The sequence below is a fragment of the Micromys minutus genome (assembly GCF_963924665.1).
Source record: "Micromys minutus genome assembly, chromosome: 29".
Classification (NCBI taxonomy): Eukaryota; Metazoa; Chordata; class Mammalia; order Rodentia; family Muridae; genus Micromys; species Micromys minutus.
In genome coordinates, this window is record NC_137964.1 from 25,769,524 (window position 1) to 25,781,863 (window position 12,340).

Below are 12,340 nucleotides of genomic sequence, written 5' to 3' on the forward strand. Positions count from 1 at the left end.
GAGCCAAGGAACAGGTCAGGAGGCTAAGCTCAGGATTTGTGGGGGACCCAAAAATAAGAAATGGAAGGAAGCCCCAGATCCTGGCCCCTGCTGAAAAGGAGAGGGCATGGCTGCAGAGCCCAGGGCTTCCTGCTTTTCCATCCAACTCCTTGCTCCTCTGGGGGTTTGCATATCCTTGGCCCTGAGAGTAGCACTATTAGGAGGTGCGGCTTTGTTGGAGTAGTGTTACTGTGGCCATGGGTTTTAAGACCCTTATCCTAGCTGCCTGGAAGCCAGTCTTCTGTTTGCCTTTGGAACAAGATGTAGAACTCTCAGCTCCTTCTGCACCATGCCTGCCTGGATGCTGCCACGCTCCTGCCTTGATGATAATGGACTGAACTTCTGAACCTATAAGCCAGCCCCAGTTAAATGTTGTCCTTATAAGAGTTGCCTTGGTCATAGTGTCTGTTCACAGCAGTAAAACCCTGACTAAGACAGCTCCCATTAAAACCTTTCTTTTCACCACCCGTCTTATCGACTCAAGCCATTCCCCTGGTGCTTACAGTCTTCTTCTCTCTTGCTTTTTGCTTACCCACTTCCAGTAACACTCTCCCACTTAGTGTCTACATGTCCTGCCTTTTACCTTCCCTTAAGGCTCCACCTACCTACCGCTCAGTGGCTCTGATTAAGAACAAGTTAAATATCGGTACTTGTTCCCCAGAAATGCTCATTTTAAATCTCAAATGTCCCCGGGGCTGCCATCCGCAAAGAAAGAGCTCTGATTGCCTAGTTCTCATTAAGGGAATTGTGAGAGTTCCAAAAATAAGCACCATGCCCAAAGTCCAACTAACTGCAGCTATTAACGTGAAGATGGTGATGGTGATTGTACTGACAATGATGGTGATGACGATGATGGAAAATAAGGATAGTGGCCGGTCCATATCCAGATTCAGAACCCCACTATTTAAAAGTTTAATTGTTGTGAAGACTAATATTTTTTTTTCTGCCACACATGCCCATGGTTTGAATAAGAACGGTCCTATAATCTCATATTTGAATGCTTAGTCACTGAAGTCACTCTTTGAAAGTCTCCCTCTCTCTCTCCCTCCCTCACCCCCACCCTTCTCTTCTCTTTTGGATCAGGATGTAGCCAGCTCTCAGCTGCTTCTCCAGCACCACACTTGCTTTGCTGCCATGTTCCCCACCATGATGACAATGGTCTGTGAAACTGTAAGCCAGCCCCTAATTAATGTTTTCCTTTCTAAGAGTTGACTTGGTCATAGTGTCTTGTCCCAGCAAGACAACACAGATAACAATGCCCTGCTTCCCTTTCCAGCCTCAACCTGAAATCGATAGACCCTTGTGTTGTCAGACTGTTGGCTGGCTAGAGGCTAGTCATGACTTCTCTATGAAGAATATAAATAAGGTGGGAGGGTCACTGTGTGTGGCGCTGCTCTAGGCCAGCCCTCTTTTGCAAGGATGTGTTTGAGTGGCTATTTTTCAATTCTTTGGGGGTAAAAATCTAAGAGCAGAATTCTTCCACCAAACTGTTACCAGCACACAGCAGCTGTTCTAAAGACCTTCCCCCCACCGTTGCTTCATCATGGTTTGCCCAGAAAATACCATCTGGGGGGGGGCATTTAGGTATTCAAAACACACCTTATTTTAAACCATAGTTTTTATTTTGTTTTGTTTACTTCTGAGACGGGATCTCCCTATGTAGACCTGAGGGTCCTGGAACTTCCGATGTAGATCAGGCTGGGGGTTTCTTTATTTAAAAAAAAAAATATTAAGTCTATTCGAATGAGAGCACATGGCATTTTCATGTGTGCCATACTGTATGTCAAGGTCAGAGAATAATTTATGGGTGCCATCTCTCTGCTCCCACTATATGAGACACAGGAACTGAGCTCAGACCTTCAGGCTTGCTGGCGTATACCTCTTCGCACTGAACTATCTCAGCGAGCTCTTACATAATATTCTTGATACAGTCACCATGATGGCTTGCCTCTTTTTGTATTTTGATGGAAGAATCTTTACTCTGGAGCTGAACTACCGAGAGTTCAAGTCTGGCATCTCTGTTTATTGCCTGTTGGGACCCCAGACAAGAGTCTCAACCTCTCTGAGCTTTGGTTTCCTAGCTGTAAGCACTCAGCACTCAGCAGAACTTAGAGCCTGAGGACTGTGGGCAGCTACTCTGGTTTATGTAAAATGACAAGAACTCCAACCCGTTTGAGGCTGTCTTAGCTTCTTTGCTCTAACAAAAGCAACCCAAGGGAGAATGGGTTTATTCTGAATCACTATTTGAAGATGAGTCCAGGATGGCAGAGAAAGTCAAGGCAATGGGAGCTTGTGGTACCAGGTCACATCACATCCACACTTCAAAAGCAGAGAGATAAGAATGGATGTGTTGGGGGCTGGAGAGATGGCTCAGTGGTTAGGAGCACTGACTGCTCTTCCAGAGGTCCTGTGTTCAATTTCCAGCAACCACATGGTGGCTCAAAACCGTCTGTAATGGGATCCGATGCCCTCTTTTAGTGTGTCAGAAGACAGTGTACTCATATACACTTAATAAATAACATTTCAAAAGAAGGAGGAGGAATGTGCTCAGCCCCCTTTCTCTTTCTCAACAAGCTCAACTCTGGGAATAGGTGTCATCCACAGCAGGAGTATGTTCCCACATCGGTGGGCCAAGTTAGGATAGCCCCACCCCCCACCACCTTCACGGATGTGCAGGAATATATCTATTGCAGGTGATTCTAGATTATGTCAACATGACAATTAACACTAGCCATCACAGGTAGCAAAGGAAGGGGGGAGGGAGGGAGAGAGGGAGGGAGGGGGAGGGAGAAGGAGAGAGTGAGCCCGAGCAGATTACAATATCTGGGTTTCTTTTCTCTCTTGTTATGTAGATGGGAGATTAGTCCCCAAATCAACATTCTGTCTGCTCAGTCCAAGGATAGGTACCTCTGCCTTCAGCCTGCCTGTTATGGCCAATGGCCAGCAGAGGGCAGCAATGCACCAACACTCAGTATGGAGGCAGAGGTGCTTTTTGTCTGACCGGGACAGAAAACCTGGTGAAATAATAATAATACAGTACGTCTCTATTTCCAGATAAGGTTCCTTTACCCTCAGTGCGCATTGGAACAAGGTCTCCCTACTGGATACAGATGAAAAGGTTGAGTCTTCAAAGCCTAAGAAACATAGCAAGGCTCTGGCTAAACCATAGCCATAGGCTCACCAGCGGCCCAAATTTAGACCTTCTGAGAGGCATGATCGCTGTGTGTCTGGGCTACAGAGCGTTGATGTTTACCTGTTTTATGTATCACAGAGCTCTTTCTGAGCCTCCATATGAGAGAGTTTGAATCTTAACTCCCCCAGTTTGCGGGTGAGGAGACCGGGGCCCCTAAAACTCACCTGCTTTGGCACTTGGCATAATCTCAGAGGCTAACAGTGGATTCTCAGGGATAACATTACATTCTAGATGTTCTGTGGCATGTTGGGTTTTTAATTTAATTTAATGTGTGTGTGTGTACTTGTGTATGTTTATATACACTGTGTCTTGTGAATACCGTGTCTAGGCAAGTGCCCGGGAAGTCCAGAGACCATAAGATGCCCTGAAACTGAAATTGTAGATGGTGTGAACTGCCTGCTGTGGATGCTCGGAATTGAACTCTGGTCCTCTTCAGTTCTTTTAACCCTCTCCAGTCTGTTCGGGTTTTTTTAGTTGCTTGCATATGTGCCAGTTTGTGTCTGATTGTGCACGTTTGAGTGCAAGATAACCCTCAGAGGCCGGAAGAAGGTGTAGGATTCCCTGGAGCTGGTGTTACAGGTGACTGTGAGACACCTCCCCTCCCCCAGTGTGGGTACTGGGAACTGTGCTCAGGCCCTCTCTAAGGGTAGCAAGCGCTCTACCAGTCCTTTCGGCCCCCTGTGCATTGTTTTGATGCGGTAATACAAGACGATTTCTAGTCCAAGTATCAGTCCTGTCTTCAGATAGCTAGGGAGGCTGCTTCTCCGTCTCAGCGCCTGCACCAGTGGTTACCGATTCCTTCTAGAACTGGAATCCTTTTTGATCAACCACAGTCCTCGGGACTATCAGTGGAACTCTGCACCAGGTGCTGCTACCCACCACCCTCTGCTGCCCACTCCCTGTTGCTGATGGCTGTTTGGCCAGTTTGCATGTGCAAAGTCTTTAACAGACGCCTGGGTTTGGAGAGGATGATGTAATAGGAAAGCTCGACTTAAATTAGCTTCAACATAAGGAACATGTAACTTGGATTTAACAAGAAGATTGCAAGGTGGTGCGGGCAGCCATTCACCAACTTCCAAGGGTCTGGAACCCATTTGCTCTCTCATTTCGTCGGCCAGTAGCGTGTCACATGGCCCCGCCCAAACCAATCTCAAGCCGGGACAATGAGATTGCCATAAAGACTTAGATCCGGTTATCAACCAGAGACTTGGTTTTTGTGAGAAGGCAATTAGTGGTGTCTTGGTGATCCCTGCTGTAGCCACTGCTCTAGCTTACCGGGAGCAATAATTTGAACTTGAAGGTTTTGAGAGCCGATAGTTATCTCGCCTTTTCCAATACATTGGTTGCTTATCTATAGGGCCGAAGGGGGGGGGAAGGAGATGTGGCTTAGTTCGTTGAGTGCTTGCCTTGCAGGTACAAGGTCGTGGGCTTGATCCCCTGTACAGAATGAACCCAGTGTGGGGGCACATGCCTGTAAATGGCTCTACTTGGGAAGTGCAGACTCAGAAGTTCAAAGTTGTACTCAGCTATGCAGTAAATTCAGTTGTCGTTTATCCTATGTATGTTTATGTTTTTGAGATAGGGTCTTTCCATATAGCTCATATGGTATTGAACTTACAATCCTCTTGCTTCAGCCTGGTGAATACCGGGATTTATATACCCCACCCCTCCTCGGTTGCCTGTCTTTGCATATGCACATTTTAGTTAAAGTCTGTCCTGTGGGTTGGTGGGACAGCTCAGTGCTTGCTGGATAAACCTGTATGATCTGAGTTCAGTCTCTCAAAACCCACAGTGGAAAAACAGAGCTGACTCCTACAGGACAGCCCCTGGCCACACATACACGTTACGGCATGTGTGCCCCCGCACTCAAACACACCAGACACACAATAATTATAAGCGAACAAAACATTTCTGTCTTGTGCAACAAAAGCTCGAATCCATTTTGTTACTAAAAGTAAAGGGGGGGGAGTATCAGGACTAAATCCGAGGGGGCTTGCTGCGCCCCATCCCCCACTCCCCCCCCCCCCCCCGCCAGTCAGCTGTGCGGTTGACCAAGTTCAGTGCTGGCAAGTAGGAGAAATAACCCAAACCTTTTGGGGGAGGGGTGGGAGGAGTGATTGACTCTCTGTAGCTGACAGTGCTTCATGGATGGGATGAGAAATAAAAATGTTAAAAAAAAAAATTCTTCTGAAATGTCAGGGATAATTTTAGAGATCCCAGAAGGGCGGCAAATCGGAAAGTAAACACAGGCGCTGTAGGAGCTAACTGGCCACGGGAAGGAGTGAGGTAACCCTAGGGATAAGAAAGCTCCCCGACTTCCTATTGGTTCCTTTTTTTGATCTCTTTCCCTCTCATGTAACCACTGGGCCGTGCTTTGTGACAGCTAGCTCATGTTTCCTCCTAGGGTTCTGATTCTGAGAGCAGCGTCGCCTCCAAGTTCATGCTAAAGCCGCCCTTTCGTTCTCCTGGGGCCCAACCTGTGCAGCCTCTCTGCTGCCAGATCTGTGACTTCTTTTACCTGTGCACCCTAGTAGGAGGCCAGATACCTTTGGTAAACTGACAGCGGGCAGAGGCTGTCACCCACCCTCCTCTTGCCCTGCCCCACTGTCTCTTCCATCTTGGTTTCAAGTGTGTGAGCACTCTTGGTCCATAAGCTAGAACTGCAGGTTTTTGGAAGGCTGTGGAACACGTAGGAGGTGGAGCATGGCTGGCGGAAATGCATCACTGGAGGCGGGGCCTCGAGGTTTGATAGGAAGACCCTTTTTCCTATCCTGGCTCTTCCTAGTTGCAGGCACAGTGTCACCCGCTGCCTCACCAAAATAAACTCTTCCACCCTTAAGGTACTTCTTGTCAGGTATTTTGGTCATGGCGACAAGAAAAGGAAAGGATATAAACTTCTGACCCCTCACAGCTCCCTTCCGGGCTTGCTCCTTCCTTGGTGTTTGCTTCTTAGAGGATCCAAATGGCCAGAGCTCTTCTCTTTGAGGAGTGAGCGCAGGGGGGGGGGGGGGGGGGGGGGGAGGGGTTCAGCCATCCAAACTTATGACTGTCTGTTCCCGAAGAGACAAGAGTTCCACACTGTAGCTGTCACAGGCTTAGGATCAGGCAAGACAGGGTATGAAGGCTACTCGTGGTCACGTGACCCTTAGGGACCCTCTTTAATTCCCAGCAACCACATGGTGGCTCACAACCATCTGTTATGAGATCTGATGCCCTCCTCTGGTGTGTCTGAAGACAGCTACAGTGTACTTATATGTAATAAATAAATAAATAAATCTTTAGAAATATCTGTCAAGTCTTTCCAGTCCCTGGATCAATGCCCAAAAGTAAGTAAGTCTGAGTATTTGTTGAATGGCTGGTTTGGGTTTTTTTTTTTTTTTTGTTTGTTTGTTTCTTTATCTTCATTACCCACTAATGTATGTACTTTGGGAGACTTGTAAGACACAGGCCTGGTCTTCTTTCTCCTTGTGTTCTGAGACAAGGTATATGGTTCATCCAAGAAATTACTTCCAACCATGGAGCAGGGAGCCAGAAACAAAGTCTCAGAGAGTTTTGGATGAAAGTCTTGTTCCGTTTAGGCAAAAAAAAAAAAAAAAAAAAAAGGAAACCAGGCCAGGCTTTGTGCAGCCTCGCTGTGAAACAAGAGCTGTTTTCTGGGCCCAGAACCTGCTCTGTCCCATGTTTAATTTCTTCCATCTGTCTAGTATCTGACCTCTGCTGCCCTCTAAGCCGTTGCCACATATTGTCTGCCTATGTTCCCATATAAGGCCATCTCTCTCTCCCTCCCTCTGTCCTCTCCCTCTTTCTCTTTCTCAGGGTTGGACAGCAACACTGCTAGCTTCCTCCCCCCCTCCACTCCCCCCACCCCGACTCCCCTGGCAGCCTCTGCAGCCTGGATGGACTGCTGAGAGCGGGAAGGGGCAGGGGGCTGCCAAGGAATGCGGCAGGTTTATTTTTACTCAAGCTGAATTCTTTGCCTGGCCAGCGGGCCTCAGCCACTCCGGGATGTCACATGCCGATAAGCTAGTGGGGTGACTGAGATCTGTGGCTCAAATCTACAACACCCCAGGTGTGAGCCATCGTCATGGAGTTGAGATGGAGAGGAGGGAACAGGCAGGGACACAGAGGTCATGGGATTCGCCTGTTCCCGTTGCTCTGGGTCCGGTTCCCAGAAGGGCAAGTTTTGTCTTTCTGAGAAGCAAATGTCAGGGCCTGAGGATCTGTAACCATTGAAGCCCATCTCTGGGCAAAACTCAACACCTGCTAGGACATGGGGTGAAACTAGGTATCTGAGTGATGAACTGAGAAACCTTGTGACTCTTTAAGACCTCACTCTGTTTTCTTCTCTATCAAAATAGCAACAATGCATCTGTTTGATACTATTCCGTTGTCATAACGAAAGCACACTCCACCAGGCAGGATTTTTGGTCTGTCTTATTCTGTGCTGTGGCAGTGACACTTGGATTAGAGATGCCTGGCACACAGTAGGTGGGCATATATGTATGAAACAACGCCATGAAATAATGTTTTTGTTTAGCAGCACCCAAGAAATAATAGCTGATTTGACCGTAGCCCATTTCATGCTCATGGGCATCTAACAGACAGTAGTTAAGTGTCAGGTCATTTTAGGCACTGAACAATCTAACAGTGAACAAGGCAGAGAGGGCTAGAAGGAGGCTCGATTGTTTGAATGCTCACTTGTTCAATATGTGCTCTTTGGGATGTGTTCTTTTCCTCAGCACAGTGTCCTCTGGGTTTATCCATGGTGCAACATGTACCAGTAACTTCATGTGTGTGCATGTTTGCACACACAGATGCATGCAGGTGCATGTGTGTGCCCGTACCAATGGAAGCCAGAGGTCAGTGTCCACTGTCTTTCTCCATTACTGTCTTTCTTTCTGCTTTCTGTTTGTTGAGACAGGGTCTCTCTGTGTAGCCCTGGCTATCCTGGAACTCACTCTGCAGACAAGGCTGGCCTTGAACTCACGGAGATCCTCCTAGATCTGCCTCCCAAGTGCTGGGGTTAAAGGTAGATGCCACCATTGCCCACCTCTACCTTATTTTTTTTAATATGGTCTCTCCATGGACCTGGTGCCCATCATTTTGGCGTAGACTGACTAACCAGTGAGCTCCAAGCATTCTCCCGATTCTCCCTCTCCATGCCTGGCATTTCCCCCATGGATTCTGAGGATCTAAATCAGGTCCTCATGCCTGCATAGCAAGCACCTTACTGACCGAGCCATCTCTCCAGCCCCTAGATTCTCTATTTCATTTTAAAGGCAGACTCTCGTTTTACTGTACACAGGCACCAACCATGGTTTCCTTGTTCATTCATTGGCTTACCCATCGTCTGGGTTCTGTCATTCCATCTGTGGCCCTACCAAAGACCTTGCCTTGCCATCATTAGTTTAGGAGACTGAGAAGGTCTCGGTCACGTGAAGGATGAAGCCCATCTGTGTCCTTCTGTTCCTGGCCTCTTCTTACCCCCTCCCACACTCCCATCAACCTTTTCCAGCATGGTTCTGAGTTTTCTGATGGCCCCAAATGCAGCTCTATCGCTGGCTACCCTTAAATACTCCCCCTGAATTCTATAAATACACCAAACATTCAGCTCAGGAAAAGAAGAAGATGAGAGGGGAAAAAAATAGCACTGGAGAAGCATCCAGAACGAAAATACACTCTCGCTTTTCCATCACTGGCCAATGTTTTTTGATCCATCTTCCTCTACTTTGACTCTGAAGTATGTGCTTGGATTTTTGTTTTCAACCATTAGCCCCACGTGGGTAGGAGACAAGGGTGCTTGGGCTGGGTGTAGCAATACACGCCTGTAATCTGGTGCCTGTGACAAGAAAATGATGAGTTCAAGGTCAGCCTGGATTCTGGGGTTCTAGCAATGGGAATTGCTTCCAGAGAAGGAGAAATAGGGCCGTGCCACACACGTTCGTGTTGGAGTCAGTTCTGTCAGGTTTGTGAAGTATTTCTCAAAGCTGCTGGTAAATAATAAGCTTTCAGCCCTGGTGATGGTTTGAACCCCTAGGAGAATGTCAGGTGATGCTTATACTTCAATCCAAATGGATAACCAAGGAGTCCATATAAATTGTAATAGAATTTGGCTACTTTGTTTAGCCCATTAATCTCGGTGGTGATTTTCAGCCTTTGTAAAGTGTAGTCCATTTGCAAACACAAAATCCATTACTGGGAAGCCTGACAAAGTGTAGCACCAGGCATGCATTTAATTAGGCCTTTGGAATCCCATCCCTTTGGCTGAATGTTTCACAGAATATTTATCTTTCTGCCTTTTAAGAAAGCACATCCTGCTACCAAATGTGCCCACAAGATCCAACTGCCAGAGCAGAGAGAGCTTGGGGCATCTTCAAACCTCAATCCAGGTTCCCACGTAGATTTAATGACTTTCAATCTCTATGTAACCTGGATGGCAACAGCGTTAAATGGCAATTCATGGGTAACGAAACGACCCACTTCCGAGTGGGTTCCGGCGTCCGGGTCACTTTCCCCTGTTTTCAAAGGATAAGATAACTCGGGCAGCGTGCAGAGCCACCCCAGATGGGATGGCATCTTGGAAACTGGCATTCACTGAATGCTCCTTCAGGATTCAGAAATACCTCCTAGTCAGGATGATAAGTCTAAATTTAAGGCCCCAAACAGAAAACTGGCTTTGATTCCTTGGCTTCTGCACAGGGGAGCTTTTGTTTGGAAGTTTGGAACTGAAAGGGGCTGGAGATGGTGCATGTGTCTCCCCCCACCCCCACCATGTCTATGAAGATCTAGGGACTCTATTATCCCAAGAAGGCTCTTGTCCCACAGTGGGGGCCTGCACGAGAGACAGATAATTGTTCAAACAAGAGGAAACAAAGAAGAAACATTGTATCCCACTGATATAGACACTACTCAATGAATACATGCACATTTCTTTTTGTTTTAAATGAGCTCGTGTGCCCATATGTAGAGCTCAGAGGACGGGTTTCAGGAGTCTGTTCTCTCCTTCTACTCTGTGGGTTCCAGGGATCAAACTCAGGTCATGAGGCTTGGCAGTAAGTGCCTTTATTACTGACTCATCTTGCTCCCTCTCCCCCCCCCCCCTTTCGAAACAGTGTTCCACCAAGCACAGAGTGGCCTCAAACTTACTATGTAGTTAAGGATGGCTTAGAATAGCTTATACTCTCACTTTTAACTCCCCAGTGCTGTGATGCCAAGCATGTAATACCATGTTCAGTTTTATGTGGTGCAAGGGATCAAACCCAGGGCTTGTGCGTTCTAGGCAAGCGCTCTACCAACTGAGCCACATTCCTAGCTTTTTGAGCTGTAAGAATCTCTCTCCTGACACAACTGAACTGTCCTATGTTGCTCTGGATGACACAACATCTCTTCCTTTGCTAAGGAGCCTCAGAATCACCCACTGTTACTGTTACTATAAGAGCAGATTGATTCAAGAATGGTTTGAACTGGGTGTGGCGTACATACCTCAGTAAAATGGAGGCCGGGCAGAGTTTATGCCAGCCTGGTCCACACAATGAGTTCTAAACAGGTCTGGGGCTACATGTTAAAGACCCTGTTTCAAAAAAAACAAGCAAGAAGAATGGAGTGTGGCACAGTGGCATGTATGTCTTTAATCCCAGCGACTCAGGAGGAGTATCCCCGCTGAGAGAGGAGGATTGAAGATCCAAGGTCAGCATGGGGTGACTTAGCAAGACTGCTTCAGAATCAAATATGATTTACATTTAAAAATGTAAAAAGGGGATCATCTGGGGGCTAGGGAGATGGCTCAGAGGTTAAAATCATGTGCTGCTAGCTCTTCTAGAGAACCCAAGCTTGATTCCCTGCACACATACTGTGGCTTGGAGCAGTCTCTAACTCCATTTCCAAGAGTCTGATGCTCCCTTCCGGCCTCCATGGGTACTGCATGCAAGAGGTGAACACACATGCAGGTAACATCTGTACACATAAAATAAAAATGAAGATTTGGGGGGTGGGATATAGTCTAACAACATACTTAGGGCCAATCAGAGTCTCTACTCTGAGAATTTTCTGAAACACCAGGCTGCCAGGGCAGGAGTAAGCCTACAAATACTAGCAGCCTATTCAGAGCAAAGTAGGGAGGAGACATAGAGAGATGGAGGGAGAACGCAAGGCAAGATGACAGTGAGCTCTTAGATAATACAGAAGGGATACAGGAGGAATACAGAAGAGATACCCTTGAACTTCCCAAGTACACAGCATCTAACCTCCTGTCTGCTTTCTGTCGCAGTGATAAACTACCATGACCCAAAAACAACTCGGGGAGGAAAAGGTTTACTTAGTTTATAGATCACAGTCTGTCACCAGGAAGGAAAAGGCAGGAGCTTGAAGCAGGAACCACAAAAAGGTATGTTTCTTACTGGCTCGCTCCTCCTGGGATGCCCAACTACCTTTCTTACATAGGCCAGGCCCACATGCCCAGGGATGGCCTTGCTCACAGTGGGCCTGGTCCTCCTCCACGCGATAAATAAATGATGCAGTAGAGGTAAAAAAGTGAATTTGGAGATGAAATTCAAGGGTAGAGCACATTCCTAGCACAGGCCAGGAGGAGAACAGGAAGGGGAGGCAGAGGAAGAGGCGGCAGAGTGGGAGGTGAGGAGGTGAAGGTGAAGCAGAAGCAACAATTTTCAGAACCATTGTCACTTAGGATTAGAGCCTGTCAAAAATCTATTCAAAGTCTCAAACGCAGTTCCGTTAAAAGGCACATACAAGCTTACATACAAGACCCGACCTGGCATCTCTGGTGGAGAAAGGAAAGCTACCCACAGATTGTTTGGGGCAGAATAAGCAATGCCTCTGGTAAGGCTGTTGCTGGGAATGTCTTCTTTGACTCCTCAATGAATCCCACCAAGGAACCACAGGGCGAAGTCGACTCTTCCTTTGGTGTGTAGCAGACAGGGCTACAATCTGTCTCTGTGGAACCTGTCACCGGGTTTGTGTGCCAAGCACTTTTACCAGCTGAGCAACCTCACCGGTTCGTTGGGTTTCTTTTTACTGCTCTTTCAACATGGCTCTGTCTAATAGAGACTTGACAGTATGATTCCTTCAGCCATCCTTGTCCCTCAGTAAACA